The sequence below is a fragment of the Acinonyx jubatus genome, chromosome E4 (genome assembly GCF_027475565.1).
Source record: "Acinonyx jubatus isolate Ajub_Pintada_27869175 chromosome E4, VMU_Ajub_asm_v1.0, whole genome shotgun sequence".
Lineage (NCBI taxonomy): Eukaryota > Metazoa > Chordata > Mammalia > Carnivora > Felidae > Acinonyx > Acinonyx jubatus.
Window position 1 is genome coordinate 40,185,621 of NC_069395.1, and position 20,004 is coordinate 40,205,624.

General features: G+C 40.1%; 1 protein-coding gene across 3 annotated transcripts in view; it reads left to right on the forward strand.

Moving 5' to 3' along the window:
- KCNK2 (potassium two pore domain channel subfamily K member 2) overlaps positions 1 to 20,004 on the forward strand; it is a 199,617-nt gene that overhangs the window by 172,196 nt on the left and 7,417 nt on the right. The window lies entirely within an intron of this gene.

Here is a 20,004-nt window from a genome sequence, read left to right on the forward strand (position 1 = left end):
AACGCTGCATTATTAGACCCTCTCTGCTCCTTTACTTGTTAGAGAATGAAGGAAGAATTCTAGTTTCGCAGTTTTCCAAAACTACACGACCACCTTTATTTTTTTATCCTAAATGTTTGTTTTACACATTCATTTACGAATAAAAGCATGATTCTCGGGGCATCTGGTGGCTCAGTCGGTTGAGCGTCTGACTCTTGATTTTGACTCAGGTCAGGATCCCAGGGTTGTGGGATCAAGCCCCATATGCCAGGCTCCGAGGTGAGCATTGAGACTGCTTAAGATTCTATCTTTCGCCCTCTGCCCCCTCCCGACTCATGCGTGCTCTCTCTTTCTCTCTCTCTCTCTCTCTCTCTCTCTGTATCTAAAATTTTTTAAAAAAGAATAAAAGCATGATTCTTTGTAATACAGTTTAAAGATGGCAATGAAAGGAAATTCCATGGACCAGACTATACGATAGAAATGTGTGCAAAGCACAAATGCAAGCCACATATGTAACTTGAAATTTTCTAACAAGCTCATTAAAAAAATTTTTTTTAAGATGAAATTTTTTTCTTAATTTTTTTTCATGTTTATTTATTTTGAGAGAGAGCACAGGGGAGAGGCAGAGAGAGAGGGAGAGGGAGAATCCCAAGCAGGCTCTGCACTGACAGATGTGAGGCTCAAACTCAAGCATCATGAGATCATGACCTGAGCTGAAACCAAGTCAGACGTCTAAGCGACTGAGCCACCTAGGCTCCCCGAAATTATTTTTCGTAATATATTTTATTTGACCCAATGTATTCAAACTGGTATCACTTTGATATGTGAATGTGGAATAATGTAAAACTTCTGAATGAGATATTTTACATTTTTTTTGTGATAAAATTTCCATATCTGGTTCTGTGTTTAACACTGACAACACATCTCAGATCACACTGGCTGCATCTGAAGTGTATAGACTAAGATCAGAGTTTGGATTATAGACTAATTACAGAATATAGACTAAGAATCTCTGGCAGTAACCTGTTTTCAAACAAAGCTGCTTCTGCGCTAATGATATCGGTTGGGTTTTTCCTTCTAAAAATTTAGAGTCCTTAATCGGTATCATTTCAAGGAGTTAGAACAGTGAAGAGTAAAAGGCAAACCGCAAAGGCTATGAAATAAATGTGTAAATTCACAGTGTGTATTGCATAATACACAAATGTGTAAATTACTTACTCTTTCCCTCATCTGAAGCCATTTTTGGAGAATATCTTTGAGTTTTATATTTCTGTTGCTACCTCTGCCTTTTGTCTGATGTGTCGACGTGAACATCTATACATGGATCATCAGTTATTTCTGAAGACGTCCCAAAATGTCCACCGTCCACACCCATGCAATTGTACGTAGGAGAGTTTACTCTATGAGAGAAATTTCCCTTTTGAAAAAGAAGTTAGAAACATAACTATCTTGGTTCTGCTTAGACCATACTACACATTTTCTCTCACGTTCCATTTTGCATTGTTTAAATATGAGGAAGATGTTTTAAAACTGATAGAGAATACGCTCAGAGATAAATGCATTAACCTCTGAAAATAACACCAAAAAAGAACAACAAAATGAAGACTTGTTCTCTTCTCACTTATTACTCAACTTTTCATCATTTTTTTCACGCCGTACCAGTCTCCAGCAGCAAACCAGTAACTGGCACTGACAGTGATTCCCATAACGTGCCTGATCAGAGACTGGTTTAGCCCCAGAAGCGTAACTTTTTCCTTTGACCACCAAAGGAAAAAAATACCTATCTGGCACTGCTTAGAATAAAATTGCCAATATTGTTACATTTCATGACTTTGAAATTAATTTAATAGCTTTACATTTTAAAACAATCACCTTTAGTTTACCAACTGACCCTGAGTTTTGGGCATTGATGTGTGTGATTTACATAGTTTGATAGACTTAGGTTAAATAGCTTAAAGAAAAAGTAGTTAATATTCTCTGCACAGTTTAGTGTTTTAAAGCTCTGTGGGGAGACCCCTGTGTTTCTGGTACAGATCGGGTCTGGAGAGAGAAAGATGACACAGTTAGTCACAGTCTCAGGCTTCAGTGACCACCGTCTAATAGGAAACGTGATAGATTAAAAACAGTAGCCACGGTAGAATGCGTGGCTATCAAAGTATGTAACAAATAGTGTTGAGGGGATTTTGAGGTGCTGGGAGAGTATAGAAGTGATGCTTCATGGGGAATAGCTACAACAGGAAAAAGAGGAATCACAGTTTAGAATAATGGGGGTCAGAGAGTAAAGAGCAAGAGAGATGGGAGTTGGGGCAAAGGTTAGGTCCAGGACAGGGATATTTGAATGGGCGCTGACCTACAGCAAAGGTTATAGATCTGGGAATGGTAGAGGTAGAGTTTAGTGAGACTGTTGTGCTCAGTGAGTCATTCACATGCAGATTGGAATCCCCCCAGTATGGTGGAAAAAGCTGCAGCCCAAGGGATACTTTATCATTCCCTACGTACTTACCATCTCAAATTCCACATGACCCACGTGGAATTGTGATATGCCCTTCCCCCAAATATCCTTCTTCTCTCATGTTTCAGTTCTCCGTAAATCTCACTTGAAACCTGTTCGTTTGCTCATGCCAAAATCTGTTTCATCCCCCTGGATACTTTATTCCTCCTCGCCCCCGCGGTTCATACATCACAAGTTCTAGGGATAGTATCATCAAAACACATCCGTGCTTTTCTCTGCTGTCTCTCTAGCTCCAAAGCCACCATATTAGCCTGCCTGATGCCCCTCAACTACAGCACCCTACCTAGGTGTCTGGCTTCCCTCTCCACCTCCCAGTGATACATTTCCTCTCTCCAGTGGTCTCCAAAAGGTTTACCGTGAGTCATTATTTGCAAAAGACATTGAGCATGTGCCTCTACCATATGCACATTTACTTATAAGTTACATACATGTACTCCTGTGTTCCTGTACCAATATATTACACATATACTTAAAACACATGCAAAGGTAGAAATGTTGGGGCGCCTGGGTGGCTCAGTCGGTTAAGCATCCAACTCTTGATTTCAGCTCGGGTCATGATCTCGTAGATTCGTGAGTTCAGGCCCCATGTCAGGTTCTGTGCTAACAGTACAGAACCTGCTTGGGATTCTCTCTCTCCCTCTCTCTCTCTCTCTGTCTGTCCCTCCCAGCTCTCTCTCTCTCTCTCTCTCTCTCTCAAAAAAGAATAAATTAAAAAAAATTTTTAATTAAAACATAAAACACATGCAAAGGTAGAAATGTTAGAAGATGAAAAGGAAGTCACCTTAAAATATTTTCATTGTGTTTACTGATAATACAAAAACCTTTTGCTTTCACTCAAAATTATTAATAATGAGAACAGTACGATTTGTATGTTCCCATGCTTTCTCAGATCTGGATTTAACACTCCACATTAGGGTAATTCCTAATTCTACTGCATAGTGCAGTTTATTTTGATTCTTGATTTAATGGTGGTCATGCCTGAAAAAGGTAATTCACATAGATCTAAATGAAAGAAGTACATTTTTTATTTTGCCTGTGGAACACTGGACTCATTTTTCAGTATCATTTCACAAATTGTGCAAATGGCTTTCTTGAACTAGGAAGTGGCCATCGGTACTGATGTCAAATGGTTATTTTTAAGGTCAGTCTGTGTTGAATATCCACTGAAACCCTTTGGGAGACTTCAACAGTTTGAAAAACCCTTCTTCCAAGCTTACTAGAATTTTAAGACATGTGATAATTAGCACCCTATTTGGGGGGACACATATAACAATAACATTTCCAAACACCTACTAAAAAAAATTCTTCTTCCACTGTACACATTAAAAATTTTTTTTTTATATTTTTAGGGCACCTGGGTGGCTCAGTCGGTTGAGCATCTGACTTCGTCTCAGGCCACCATCTCACAGTTCGTGAGTTAGAGCCCCACGTTGGGCTCTGTGCTGATAGCTCAGAGCCTGGAGTCTGCTTTGAATTCAGCGTCTCCCTCCCTCTCTCTCTCTCTCTGTCCCTCCCCCACTCATTCTCTGTCTCTCTCACTCTCAAAGATGGATAAACATTTAAAAAAAATTTTTTTAATTTATATTTTTTTATATTTTATATATATCTTAGTATCCCCTAAAGGGACAGAGTAGATGAGTTTTTTGTTTCAAACTAACTACCATATAGTTAAGTTCACTGACAAAAAGTTCACTGACAAAAAGTTCACTAACAAAAAGTTAAGTTCACTACAGAAAACATTTGTCATCGCAGAGTGGCTCATCAAACTTTAAGAAAAAAATGCATAAGTGATCTTTAAGTGTTATGCCGCGAGGTAACAGTGTGTTAGTGCCTAAGATTTTCATGGCTACATCCCATCTTATTACTTAGCATTACAGAAATCCTACAATGTAAAGATTTTGATTTTATAATCCCATTGCTGATAGCCCATAGCCTGTAAATTCCAATACACCAGAATACACTGACAACAATGAAGTGAGGGGGCCCCTGCCAACATGCTCATCATCGAAGTCCTGCTCTTTCCTCATCATTCCTCCATGGCCCACAGGGACCAAGTGAGAGCACTTGTGGCGTTCAAAATATTAAATATTAGTAGCAGCCTAAGAAAAATAAATAAAAGTCGAAATCTTATTTTGTCTGCATTCCCAGGACATTTTTGTCAACACATGTGCTGTATACATAGAAACCAAAACCCAAACTTGACATTGTTATTCTCTGCTTCAGATTCTTCGATTGTCCCGCTTTGCTCTGAGAATAAGTTCAACATCTTTGAATTAACATGACTTCTGTGGTCATGCATAATTTGGGCCCTGCCCATCTCTCAAAGCCTCATCTTGTAGATTTGTTAGAATTGAGCCACATGGGCCTTCTTTCAGTTCTCTGCACCAAGCTCTTTTTCACACGTGTCCTCTTTTCCACATGTGTCCCTTTCTTCCCTTCCCTTCCACTCCCTTCCCTTCCCACATGCTCTGCCCTGGCATTGACGGCTCTTCTCCACACTCATCACCTTGCTAACTACAGGGATCATTGTGACCTCAGATCAATTATCGTATCTCTCTAGACACCCATTCGACCCATCCAGTCTAATTATTCCTTCTCCTTATATGCTTTCATCATGTTCCTTACTTTGGCCTAACTGCACTTGATAGTGATTTGTAATTATGTATTTATTTGTGAAATTATTGTCTCTCTCACCCAGTAAGCACTATGAGGGCAGTAGCTTTTCTCCCAACACAATCCAATGGGCCTTTGCATCATGACGCTCCATGTTTGAAATTTACGGCATTCTCCCATAATACTCTTTACCATCCTTTTCTCTGTTATCTGCCAACCTCCTTGTGACATCCCCAAATTCCTTTGGCTCCTGCGATATTTATTTGACAAAGATTTATTAAGTGTCTACAATGTGCCTATACTGGGCTAAACAGTTGAGATAAAACAGTACACAAAATGAAACCTACGAAACATAGGAGTGGTCTTCCACTGTTATAAACATCAATGTTGAATTTGCTTCAAAGAGCAGGGGTTCATAACCTTTTCTGGGTCACATACTCTTTGGGAGTTTGCAAAGAGCTCTGATTCCCTTCCCTAGTAAAAAGCACAAATGGAGGTGCCTGGGGGACTCAGTTGGTTAAGCATCCAACTTGGGCTTAGGTCATAGTCTCTCAGTTTGTGAGTTCGAGCCCCGTGTCAGGCTCTGTGCTGACAGCTCAGAGCCTGGAGCCTGCTTCAGATTCTGTGTGTGTTTCTTTCTCTCTCTGCCTCTCCCCTGCTTATGCTCTCTCTCTCAAATATAAACTTGGTTTTTTTTTAAATGCACAAATCCTCATAGTGTATGCATAGTTGCAAGAGTTCCATGCAGTCCCCGAAGCTCATGGTTGGGTAACACGTCCTAAATCAATCATGTTAAAAGTACCAAAATATTTACATTCTTTTCATAAAACTCTGGGATAGAGGAATAGGGAAAGGTGATGTGGAGAATAAATAAGTGAGCCACAACTTGTGTCTTTGGAGGAGGAGAAGGGTGTGGGTGGGAGGAGAAAACCTTTGCCCATTGCTGGCCAACACCATGGTTGCAAAGCATTGGTTCAGAGCAGTAGTCCTCACACTGTGTGTGTGAACTCCCTGAGAGGATTTTGAAAAGTGAGGTCTGTCCATGCATATTTTTTTAATTGTTTTTTTTTTTCAACATTTATTTATTTTTGGGACAGAGGGAGACAGAGCATGAACGGGGGAGGGGCAGAGAGAGAGGGAGACACAGAATCGGAAACAGGCTCCAGGCTCCGAGCCATCAAGCCCAGAGCCCGACGCGGGGCTCGAACTCACGGACCGCGAGATCGTGACCTGGCTGAAGTCGGACGCTTAACCGACTGCGCCACCCAGACGCCCCTGTCCATGCATATTTTTACATTAAAATCTAAAATTCTTCATTTTGCGTTGAATAATTTTTTTTTCAACTTTTTTTTTTTTTTTTTTTTTTTTTTTGGGACAGAGAGAAACAGAGCATGAACGGGGGAGGGGCAGAGAGAGAGGGAGACACAGAATCGGAAACAGGTTCCAGGCTCCGAGCTATCAGCCCAGAGCCTGAGCGGGGCTCGAACTCACGAACCGCGAGATCGTGACCTGGCTGAAGTCGGACGCTCAACCAACTGCGCCACCCAGGCGCCTCTTGCGTTGAATAATTTTAAAGGATATAATTGTCAGTGAACTTAAACACTGACTTTCAACTACAACTATGATATATTTTGTAAAGTACACCAGTGAAATATAAGTATTACAGTAATTGATACCCAGTATAAATCTAAATAGCACATGAACAAGCTCTTCTCACTCCACCCTCACTCCACACAATTTTGATTGTCCCATTTTTCGGATGTTAACTAAGATCACAGAAAGCAGTGTCTGCCATGCTTCTCCGCTATATAATTATTCCTCTCCCTGTGTAATTAATACATATGGGGAAGTACTTTGAGATTTTATGGTTGTCCCTTTCATCCTCAAACTCTTCTTTATGTATGTATCTATGTTTCTATGCGTTTATGTGAAGCTGCTGTAATCCATGAGCTATCACCTGTTACAAACATCATGTATTTTGACCCCCAAGTAGTCCCAGACTTGGCCAGCAGTAGCCCCTGCAAGCTGTCTTCTGTGTCTTTGGGTGAATCCCCGTTATCCTTTGAGTAATTCTTTACTTTCTGGCACAATAATACGTCCTAGAGTTGGCTTAAAATTTCTCTGCCATGGCCTCAGAATCATTCATTTCTCCAAGGAACCATGGTTTCTTTTAGTGGGTAATGACATTTAGAAATAGAGATTTGGATGCTTTTAATGGCGTTACTGTTTCCAGGCACTCTGAATAGACAGAGCTAAAGAAGACATTATATATTCATGCATACACATATTTTAGCTTTTTTAAATTTTTTAATGTTTATTTTTGAGAGAGACAGAGACAGAGACAGAGCATGAGTGGGGGAGGGGCAGAGAGAGAGGGAGACACAGAATCTGAAGTGGCTCCAGTCTCCAAGCTGTCAGCACAGAGCCTGATGCGAGGCTTGAACTCACAAACTGTGAGATCGTGACCTGAGCCGAAGTCGGACGCTTAACCGACTGAGCCACCAAGGTGCCCCTCTATCTATTCTATACCTATCTGTGCATCTTGAAAACCATGAGGATGTTAATTGGACTATGGTGATCATTTTGCAACATATACAAATATCAAATCATTACATTGTACACCCGAAATTAATATAAATATGTCAGTTATACCTAAATTAAAAATAATTGCAGAAAAAAATGACACCCCCAGTTCCAATCTGACATAAGAGGTCTAATTTTCTGCTTTTTTATATTTGTAATTCCTTTCTCTACAGTGAAATCCTCACCTCTTCATTATTCTGTCTGCTGTCCCACCCCCAACCCTTCAGGAGTGCCCTCCCCACCCTGCTTGGTCTCCAGCACTATATCTGGGCCTCCCTTGTGTGGGTTGTGCCCTCCATCCCTCTTTGGCTCTGACACCCCGTATCTGGCTGCCACCCTTGTGCAGGTGCTCCCTTCATGCCGATCTAACTCTGACATGCTACTAAGGCGCTGTGGCTCCCTTCCCCAATGCCACCACCCTGCCGACTCCCTAGTCTGCTTCCCCTAATTCCTGGAGGGCTGAGCTGCTTAAGAAGGGAAGCCACCAGGGTGGCTCAGTGGTAAGCGTCTGACCTTGGCTCAGGTCATGATCTCGTGGTTTGGGAGTTCAAGCCCCATGCTGACAGCTCAGAGCCTGGAGCCTGTATTGGATTCTGTGTCTTCTCTCTCTGCCCCTCTCCCACTCTCACTCTGTCTCTCTCTCAAAGATAAATAAACATTAAATTTTTTAAAAATAATAATAAGGAAAACAAAAGATGAAAGGAAGCAAAAACATTTTTTTAGTGGACAGGTCTTGTATTTCTATATGAAATTCCTTTTGTTATAAGGAAGCTACTCTTAAATCCAGGTTTCTTGAAAGAGTTTTGAAAACCTCAGTCAATGCTTTTATTTTATTAAGCATGTAATGAGTTGATTTTGTGGCAAATGCTTATAAAGTTCCATCACCCCTTCATTCAGTTTTTACTTTTGACTGGTTATTTTTCACACAGCGAGATACCTTTAAGAAAACAATAAATACAGGATTCCCCACCATCACCCCCACCCCATCACAGAGTTTCTACATTGTAGTGACAGACAAATATCTAGCTAATTGAGTCGTGAGTATGTGATATTTTGGAAAAAAGTACATAAATTATTTTATATTGTTTCATGAATTTTAATATCCCTATCTTGGGGCGCCTGGGTGGCTCAGTCGGTTAAGCGGCCGACTTCGGCTCAGGTCATGATCTCGCGGTCCGTGAGTTCGAGCCCTGTGTCGGGCTCTGTGCTGACCCCTCAGAGCCTGGAGCCTGTTTCAGATTCTGTGTCTCCCTCTCTCTCCGACCTTCCCCCATTCATGCTCTGTCTCTCTCTGTCTCAAAAATAAATAAACGTTAATATCCCTATCTTTATAGTACAATAAAACGTTCTGTAGGTTGGATGAGCTCCATAATACAGACTGTTAAAGTAACTACAGTAACAGGGGCTCATGGGTGGCTCAGTTTGTTAAGCCTCACTCTTGATTTCCGCTCAGGTCATGATCTCACAGTTTCAAAAGTTTGAGCCCCGCATGGGCTCTGCGCTGATGGCTGGCATGGAGCCTGCTTGAGATCTTCCCTCTCTCTCTCTGCTCCTCACCCCCTTGCGTTCTGACTCTCCAATAATAAATAAATAAACTTAAAAAAAAAAAGTTAACTCCAGTACCAGACCAGAGGGGAGAATTTTAAGAATATTCAGTGATACACTGCCAGTATGTCACAACAATTAAGAAGTTGAGTCTAGTCTACAAGTGACTTTGTAGATTTTGCAGCCCCACCTTATTAAAACAGTTAACATTATATTTAATACTTGCAAATATTTTACAAGAAAGATATTTAAAATCATAATATTAATATTAGTGTTATTATTTTTCTTGACATTGTTTTATTAAAACTATTGTACTTAATCCTTACACAATTATGTTAATCTGTGTGGTATTAAGAATTGGGGGCGCCTGGGTGGCGCAGTCGGTTAAGCGTCCGACTTCAGCCAGGTCACGATCTCGCGGTCCGTGAGTTCGAGCCCCGCGTCAGGCTCTGGGCTGATGGCTCGGAGCCTGGAGCCTGTTTCCGATTCTGTGTCTCCCTCTCTCTCTGCCCCTCCCCCGTTCATGCTCTGTCTCTCTCTGTCTCAAAAATAAATAAAAAACGTTGAAAAAAAAATTAAAAAAAAAAAAAAAGAATTGGAGAAGGGCACCTGGGTGGTTCAGTCGGTTAAGCATCCAACTTAAGCTCAGTTCATGATCTCACGGTTCGTGGGTTCAAGCCCTGCATCGGGCTCTGTGCTGACAGCTCAGAGCCTGGAGCCTGCCTCAGATTCTGTGTCTCCCTCTCTCTCTGCCCTTCCGCCACTCATTCTTTCTTTTTCTCTCCCTTTCTCTCTCTCTCAAAAATAAACATTAATTTTTTTTAAAAAAAGAACTGGTGAAATTGCTAACTAAAAAAAGTAGTTTATATTAAAGAGGCATTATGAATATTACATATACTTTACTGAAAACCAGAGAAAAACATCATGTGCCATTCCGTGAAGATAACGTGACACTTAGTAATCCTTTCAGTTGTGTTTGTTTGTTTTACCCTGGTTGGTAAAGAGACTACTTTGGTCTTTTTAACAGTGCAGTTCAACAATACGATGAAATGTCAATACTTCAGAAAATGAATTAATAATAACTGTCAAGAATTACAGGCTAGGCAACCTCTGAAATTGGAATGCAAAGTAATCTTTAAATTTTTTTCACAAGTTTAACCAGAAGAAAGTTTTCAACTCAGCTACTTGCTTTTAGTTTTTAATTTCCCTCATGTCTTTAAGATATACTGTTTGAACACTGAGAAAAAGAAATTAACATCCCACTGTCAAAGAGCAGGAAAATGCATTGGAGAAAGACAAGAAAAACCTCTTTAGTCTTATTCCTGGTGAAGACGACAAAATGGCCATTAAATCCTAAATGCTCAACTTGGCTTTAGATTCTTTGGAAGCCATCCTTCAGGGAGAAAGGTCTCTGGCCATGTTACCCTACCATGTCAAAGCAGTACAACTGAATATTAGCCATAAAAAAGAATGAAATCTTGCCACTTGCAACGACGTGATGGAGCGAGAGTATTACGCTAAGTGAAATAAGTCAGTCAGAGAAAGAGAAATACCATATGATTTCACTCATGTGGAATTTAAGAAACAAAACCAATGAACAAGGGAAAAAGAAAAGAGACAGGGAGAGACAAACCAGGAAACAGACTTAACTATACAGAACAAACTGATGGTTCCCGGGGGGAGGAGGGGTGTGAAATAGGTGATGGGGATGAAGGAGGGCACTCGTGATGAGCACTGGGTGTTGTATGGAGGTGTTGAATCACTATATTGTACACCTAAACGAACATTACACTCTATGTGGATTAACTGAAACTTAAGCAAAAACTTTTAAAAAATCAATGGTTAGATCTGCACATTAAAAAATGGGGGTTTTTAGTTTATTTTGAGAGAGTGTGAGAGCAGGAGGGACAGAGACACAGGGAGAAAGAGAAAATCCCAAGCAGCCTCCGCACCTTCAGAGCCTGATAGGAGACTCAGTCTTACAAACTGTGAGATCATGGCCTGAGCTGAAACCAAGAGTGGGACGCTTCACTGACGGAGCCACCCAGGCGCCCCTAAAAAATGTTTTTTTTAAGAAAAGTTGAAGTTCTTCCAAGTATTATCCAGTAGTTGAGTTGGCTTTTGTTAATTGGAAAAAAAACTTACAAAAACCTTACAGAGTTTCAGGTAGAAATTCCTCATCTAGTTATGACTCTATGAAAGGGACTGGCTTACCTATAATGAGCGATTATTATTCATAGTTAATTGAGCACACATGGAAAGAAAAAACCAATTAGAATAGAAAATAGAGATAAGGTAGGGTAAGGTCTGTAGGGAGAAACTGACTAGCAAAGATTGTAGAACTGCAAAAATTGGCCTTGTTCATGACCTGAGACTGGAAGGGAGTCATTCAAGGGAAGTGACTGGTGGAAAGCGATGTGAAGGAAAGGAAATTTGAATTGCTACCTTAACACAGAGGACTAGTGGAGCCACTGTTGCCGACTTTCCAAATTGTACCACAAATCTCCACTCTAGAGCAGCTGCCTGCAAGTAATTGGGGGAAAAAATGTCGCTGAGATATTCAATCTTTGGAAATGGACAATTTAGAACATGAGCAACTTTTTATTACTATTAATGATCTGAAAACCAAAAACTCTATAAAGGATGCTGTAGAATTTCAAAGCTAATGGGTCGGTGGGAAAGTAAGATAGTTATGATTCTGGGTGAAAAGCTAAAGCAGAGAACGCTAGGTTTTCCAGCTGAATGGAAATGTATGGAAGGGCTAAAGACTTGTTCGGTCAAAGTGAAATAGAGAGTTAAGGTAAATAAATAATTCAGGTTAGAATTATTCTAAATTGGAGGGATTTCACAAGTTCATTTGATAAATTAAGCAGCAGATTAAAATGAAATAAGATTTAACCCCATGGTGATTGTTGAATTTTATAAAAAAAAAAAAAACAGGACTCATGAACAGCATGGTTTAAAATTATAGAGCCCCCCCGTGCTGACAGCACAGAGCCTGCACAGGTTTCTCTCTCTTCCTCTCTCTGCCCCTCCCCCCTTCTCAAAATAAATAAAAACATTTTTAAAAAATAAAATTGTAGGACCCCTTGCATATTAGTTAATATTCAACAGCAATTTTTCAGGGAACCCCAGCCGATGAAGAGACAGTGACTTTTGCCTTGTTGAGAGGACACCTGCACCCTGGAATCTATTCTCTTATCAAAAGTCAGGCTAGGATTGTGTCTTCCTGTCACAGAAGCATGGCTCAGACACAGAGCAGAAGGGAAAAGAAGGTATAAGGCATTACTGCTCCTCACGAATCAGCTTTACTCTCTTGAAAAAATTAAAAAAATAAAATAAAAAAAAATGTAGCTGGTATTTTGCAGAGTTGCTTGAAGGAAAATAACCTTAGAAATGCAGTTGATAAAGACCAAACATTTAAAAGACCTGAAATTTAAAAAAAAAATTTCAAACTTAGAACACTGACCATTCTCTTTAGGTCATTACACTTTCTGTTACCAGGAAAGACTATTCTGGTGAAGACTGACCTGGGGTAGAGACAAGGAAACTTTCAGAAGTGAAATCACTAATAAATATGAAAGTCATCACACCTAGATGTAAAGTGTAATGGATTATACTTTAGTAAACAAGGTAAAGATTCAGAAGTAGTGATTCAAACATTCTCCGTCTTTTTAAGAATATTTTATTTTTTAATTTCTTTATTTGAGGTATAATTGACATACAACATGACATTACTTTCGTGTATACTAAATAACGATTCAGTATTTGTATATATTGCAAAATGATCACCACCAGTCCATCACCATACATAGTTACAGAATTTTTTAATCTTATTGGTGAGAACTCTTAAGATCTACTCTCTTAGCAACTTTCAAATATGCAGTATGGTGTTATTAATTATAGTTGCCATGCTGTACATTATATCCCCATGACTTATTTATAACTGGAAGTTTGTACATTTAAACTCCTTTCACCCATTTTGCCCACCCTGCTATCCCTGCCTATGGCAACCGCCAGTCTCTTCTGTTATCTGTGAGCTTGGTGTGTGTGTGTGTGTGTAAGATTCCACATGTGAATGAGATCATATGATTATATGATAGTTGTCTTCCTCTGACTCATTTCACTTAGCATAATGCCTTCAAGTTCCATCTATGTTGTTGCATATGGCAAGATCTCATTTTTTATGACTGAATATATTTATATATACACCACAGTTTCTTTATCCATTCATCCATCGATGGACACTTAGGTTGTTTCCATGTCTTGGCTCTTGCAAATAATACTGCAGTGAACATGAGTATATCTTTTTGAGCAAGTGGTTTCATTTTCTTTGGATAAATGCTGAGAAGAGGAATTGCTGTATCATATGCTAGTTCTATTTTTAATTTTTTGAGGAACCCACATACTATTTTTCAGAGTGGCTGCAGCAATTTGCAGCCCCACCAACAGTGCACAAGGGTTGCCTTTTCTCCACATCCTGGCCACAGCGTGTTACTTCTTTTTTATACTCGCTGTTCTAACAGGTGTGAGGGGATATCTCGTGGTGGTTTTGAATTGCATTTCCCTGATGATGGGTGATGTTGAACACCTCATGTATGTGCTGGGGCTCTGTGTATCTTCTTTGGAAAAATGTCTACTCGGACCCTCTGCCTATTATTTTCACCAGATTGCATGTTTTTTTGCTGTTGAGTTGTAGGAGTTCTTTATATATTTTGGATATTAACCTCTTATCCGATAATAGGATTGGCAAATATTTTCTCCCCTTCTGGAGGCTGCCTTTACATCTTACTGATTCTCAGGCATTTTTTTCTTTGTAACTTTAAAGATTCCTGCAAGGTATATTTTTTTCTTTGATGTCTGGCTGAGAAAAAACTCCCAGTGGCAACTGCAGTCCAATTCTGGTACATGTGTTGAGCAAATAAAAAGCATTCCATAGAGAACTCTGCCCTCACAAGCTTTTTTCAGGGCTGGGTATGCTAGACGCTGAATCTACACAGGTAGTACTATAACATCAGTAAGGGGAGATTTAAAAGGAAACAAAAAACTACTCAAAACTTTCTGCAACTCGAGAAAGTCAGCAGTAAGCCCAGGATCTGTTTCATAATAGGCATTCAATATGTGACTGTTGAAATCTACAGTTGCCATTTTTACATACTGTTGTTTCTACTACCCTTGCCTATATACATTCATTATTCTACATAGTTGTAATCAAAATAGAGACATAATTTTACTTTCTTCATCACTTTACTCAACACAACATAATAAGAGAAAATAGTTTCTCAAGCTGAGGACTTCTCATGAACACTGGCTTCTTAAATGACCTTTACTAATCTCAATATTATTGTGCAATTCAAAGTATAGTATTTTTTCCCTTTGGCAAAAATTCTTGTCCAGGATAAATTTCTATGAATTGACTTTCATCAAAGGATATGAACATTTTAGTGATTAGTAAAATTGATTTATAAATTGCTTTCTCTTCAGGCTGTACCAACACACACTGATCTAGAACTTATGCAAATAGCAGCTTCATAGGCGAGTCCCTGAGAGTGTCTGTATTCAGGAAGAGGGCTGTGTCAGTCAGCAGCCACAGATTTCTCACTAGCCGGTCAGAAAGCATCCAGGAGTCTAGTTTGTTCAAATTACCATGTTGGGCACTTTTATGAGAAGAAGAAATAAATAGGATGCATAGTTTCTGTCATTAAGCTTACCATCTAGATTGAGAAAACTAAACTTTAAATTACTCTATTCGAAGCATTGTCCCAGAAGCTGCAATGTGAAGGGGGAAGAAAGGGTGAGCTTGATAAGAAATTGGCCAGTGATCTTTACCCTCAAAGAATCTGCCATGTCGGTGGTTGATTTAGAGTCAATGGAGTGATAAATACTCCTTATGATTACAAATGAGCTTCCTGTGAACTTCATAAATTGCAAGTTTCTAAAGTCATGAACTTTCATCTTTCTTAGGCCATCCTGTCAATCTTATGTGATTTAGGTAAATTGCCCTGAAAGAAGTTGAAATATGGCAAGTGCTTGGTTTTAAATTATGTTGCTACCATATCAAGGGCCTCCTTGGTATTATTTCAGATACTTCAGAGAACCTGAAGATTCTAGGGCTTGGAACCACTACTGAAGAGGCAAATACTGGACCTCTGTAATCATGAGACTTTGCTACCCTGAAAAGCTATTAGATGCTTAGCAAGTGTTCATAGTGGCAGACGAAGATATTGGTGATTCTTCCAAAACAAAAGCACTAATCCTTCTTTAACTTTAAATGTTATATACATAATGATGTTGCAGCCAGGTTCTGGGATAGCCTAGTCAGGTATTGGCACACAAAATGGTGAATTCTGATTTTTACTTTGATTTAAAGGGGTTTTTATTTAAATGATGTTCTTCACTTTGAGAACCATTCTTAGAATGGTGAGGAGACTCTACAAAGTCTAAAAAGTTTGAGGACACATACTTTGAACGTTTACTATGAATAGACCTGGCTGTATCTTTCTCCTGAAAGGAACAGGATTATCCCATCAGAGTCAACCAGGAGGCACACTCTTCTTATTGGAGCTTGGTTTCCAAACATGACTGATTGGTCTGCCATTCATTCATTCATTTGTCCAAGAAACCCTTACTAAATCCCCACTATCTACACTCTTCTGTGTTCTGGGAAACCTGAATAGGCTACAGCAGACATATCTTTTCCTCCCCATGAAGCCAAGAGAGCAATGAAACTAATAGTTGTAATACATTGTGATGAGAGTAATGCTAGGGAAGTACAGACTGCTGTAATGACCCTGATGTTGTCTGGGGGCGGGGCGGGGGAGGTCAGGGAATGGCTCCGGGAAGCAGTCTAGGGTGACTAGTTTAGGATGAGTAGGAAATGCACTAGGCACTAGAGAAGGACTTGGGAACACTACTCTGAACAGAGAGAATAATAACCAGTGAATGAATAAAGGCAAAAGAATGAGTGGTGTGTTTGAGGAAATAAATGTTCAAGATGGCCCCTAAGAATAGACTTTGAGAAGGATGATGGTTAGAATTGAGGCCGAAATAGGTAGACCCTAGAACATATGAGCCACTTGAAAGAGTTTGGACTTTCTCCTAAGTGAAGCAGGAATCAATTGAATGGTTTTATACAAGGGAAAGTACCTGATCGATTCGTGTTTATTAAAGGGAACTCACTGTAACTGCTGTGTGGATAATGCATTTGAGAGAGGTGGACGTAAGTCAGCAAGACTGGTTAGGAGGCTGCTGAAGCAATACAGATGGGCCAAAACGGTAGACAGGACCACAGTTTTGACAACAGGAATAGAGAGAAGTGAAAGGAATTGAGAGAAAAAGAGGGAAATTGGGAAAACTCAAGGCTGATTTGACATAAGATTGAGTGAGAGGAAGAACAAAGGATTATATTGAAGTTCAGCCTGGGAAATGCAGTGGTTAATGGTACTGTTCACTGTGATAAGCAATTAACTAAGAACAGGTTGGAGAAGTTAAATGATTTCATTTGGAGATAGGCTGAGTTTGAGATGCCGACACGTCATCTAAAGTGAAAGTTGTATGGATACAGAATTCAGTCAGGGATTAGACCTGGAAATAGGTATTTTGGTAGTCATCAGCAGGCAGATGGTAATTGAAACCATTGGAAAGAGACAATCATCCAGGGAAAACGAGAAAACTAGAACTCTGGGGAACAAAGACAGTCAAGGAAAAGGTAAAAGAAAGTGAGTCCCCAAGGTGATTGAGAAGAATTAGCCTACGTGGTAAAGCAACACCTTGAGAGGGTGCTGATTTGGAAACTAGGACCAAAGATTGATTGGAAGGGAGGCAGTAGTCAGCAAAACCCTTCGGTGAAGATCAGGCAGAGCAGGGACAAAGAACGGTCCACTGTAAATTTAGTGACAAGGGTAAGAGCAGTTCCCTTAGAGTTCAGAGGGCAAGTGACTGTAGCACTCCATTTTCTTCCTTTGCTTGTAAATCAGATCACATGGCCTGTGAGCACCGTGTACAAATCCGGGACACATGGAATCTGGGGGGAGACCTCTTCTCTGAGTCAAGTGCCTAAGCTGCAGGAACATTCACTGTGATCCTTTAGGAGCTATTTTTGCTCGTTTCGGGTCCTCTGCTTCGTTACTAAGTAGTGTAGACTGCTTAGTTTTAGGCAGATGAGATACTATTTGATTAAGTGATTGAAAGATTTTTATAAAAATCCAATGAGACAAAAAATGTTTTAGTGCATAAGGATTCATTGTAATTCTCCAGAACACCACAAGCATTAGCATTTCAATCAAGAAAAATTTTACTTATATAAATGTGACATTCTAATTTCTTTGGAAACAAAAGAGCACCTTCAGAGTTTCAATATACAGTTTCATCCTTATTAACAGAAACGGGACTATAGGGTACTGTTATTTGATCAATAATGACTATATTGCTATAGACAATTCTGTAAGGTCAGGATATTTTTTTAAGAAACAGGAATAACTAATTATTTTGATGGCCTTGGTTTGGTTTCTGAGGGACTCTCTTTTATTTTTCTCTTTTTCTTCCTCCTTACTTTCAAGTTTTGAGTTTGAGTGGCTACATTCCTCAAGTCCAGTATCGTGAAGAATAATAGAAAAATCAGGGCACAGTAGAGAGGAAACAGATACCACTGTTGGTTTACATAAGTAGCCCTAGAGCGGGAACTGGAAAAACTTTTATTCTCCCAGTGTCTTTAGGAAACCGTGACAGACTATCCTCACCCTAATATGTAAACTGCCAATGGAATAGATTTCCATACGATGTGAATTTGCCTGATGCTCCTCCAAAAGACGTTTAGTCCTTAGAATTAATAAGATTTTACTGGCAGGGCACCTGGGTGGCTCAGTCAGTTAAGTGTCCAACTTCAGCTCAGGTCACGATCTAGTAGTTCAGGAGTTCAAGCCCCGCGTCGGGCTCTGTGCTGACAGCTCAGAGCCTGGAGTCTGCTTCGGATTCTGTGTCTCCTTCTCTCTCTGCCCCTCCCCCACTCACACTCTGTCTCTCTCTCAAAAATAAATAAACATTACAAAAATTAAAAAAATATATATATTTTACTGGCAAGGCAGAATAATATGGTGGAGCTAGGCCTCCAAGTTTGAATTCTGGCTTCAGCACATATTTACTGTGTGTCTTAAGTGTTTTAACCTCTCTAGCCTCGGTTTCTTCTGTCAAATGGGGGAAAGAACCATCCTCAAGGTGATGAAGTAAGTTAACATTTTTGAAAGAGCACCATCCAGCACATAGTAGGCACTATACATATATACAGAATTTTACACAATCCCATGACATAGACCCGCGTTACTAGTGACAGTCCTTTTTATTATACGTAAATGTTTATTGAGTTCTATACTGAATTCACCATTAGTTTTTAAAATTTTATCCCAGTTGTAAAAATGAGCAGAACATAAACATAATCACTCTCTTGCCTTAGCCTTCCTTTGACTAATGAAGTACATCACCCAGTGCATCTGACCAGGACGACGGTTCAGCAGTATCGTTTACATATGTCTTCAACATGTCCAAAGCGCCTCATGGCTTAAAGTTCCATGTAACCCAGGGTTAGGTAATCCGTTGCATTTCTGGGGAGACCTGCCAAGAGACCTCAGACCACGTCTCCACTAGATGCTTAGAAACTGTGAATTACATTCCAGGGAGAAATGTCCCATTTTTTTCAATCTGTTTCTGGTATTCTGCCTTAAGCTCTCAAAGTACCTCTGGCAAGCCACATCATCACTAGCCTCACTGTCATAGTTAGTAATTTTGTAGTCCTTTATATTTTAAGGAGACACACGCACATCACTTATCTCTCCTATGAAACCATTATTACCCTTATTTTATAGATAAGGAACCTGAAGTTCAAAAAAGGTAAAAATCGCTTGCCTGTGGACACACAGAACGTGAGCGACAGAACAGGACCTGGAGGTTGTCATCCCCCTCCCCCTCTGTTTTTATCAGCTGATACAAACTGTGAGGCAGCACTAATGGATACTATTAGGACCAAATGACTAAAATTGGTTAAGTGGGGGAAAAAAGCCATTTGCAAAACAATGTGTTTCATGTAAGACCATTTCTGTAAAAACATTAATGACAATCAGAATGGGGGAGGAAGTAAGTACAGTCAGTATACAGAGAAGACGGTTGTGCCCTGAAGATGCGTGTCCTACCCCCGAGTAAGCGGCGGCTGGGATGGGTTGAGTAACTTCCCCAATTCCGCAAACGTTCATTCAGAAACTAGGCCTTGGACTTAGTCTCCAAATGGGCCTCAAAGTGGGCTTGCCAGCTCTCCTTCCTCTGCTTTCCCTGAAAGCAGAAACAAAATATTTTACTGCTCATTTAGTAAACAGAGAATTCCCAGATGACGCCAGTGTGGGGCTGGACACAAAGTTCTTGCACACACCACTTCCGCCCTCTCAAACCTGTGTTTGCATCCCGAGCAAACACAGCATCGCTACCGGCACCAACCAGGTCACCGGGGTTCACATTCTGGGCTTTTACTCGGTCTTGCCGCTCCTACCGGTGTCTGCCTTTTCTACGTTCAAATACTTCTGGAAATTACAGATGAAAACATAACCCACAGCGTCTCAAAAAGTTAGAGATTGCCTTTTTACAGCTGCAGAAGCTTCAGTGACAGAGGCACATCTAGCACCTCTAATACAATTCGGTTTCGAGGGTTTAAGTTCACGGATTAATTTGTAGAGCCGTATCTATGTCAAAAGGAGCCTCACGCTGCACCGCGTGCGTAATCACACCAATCC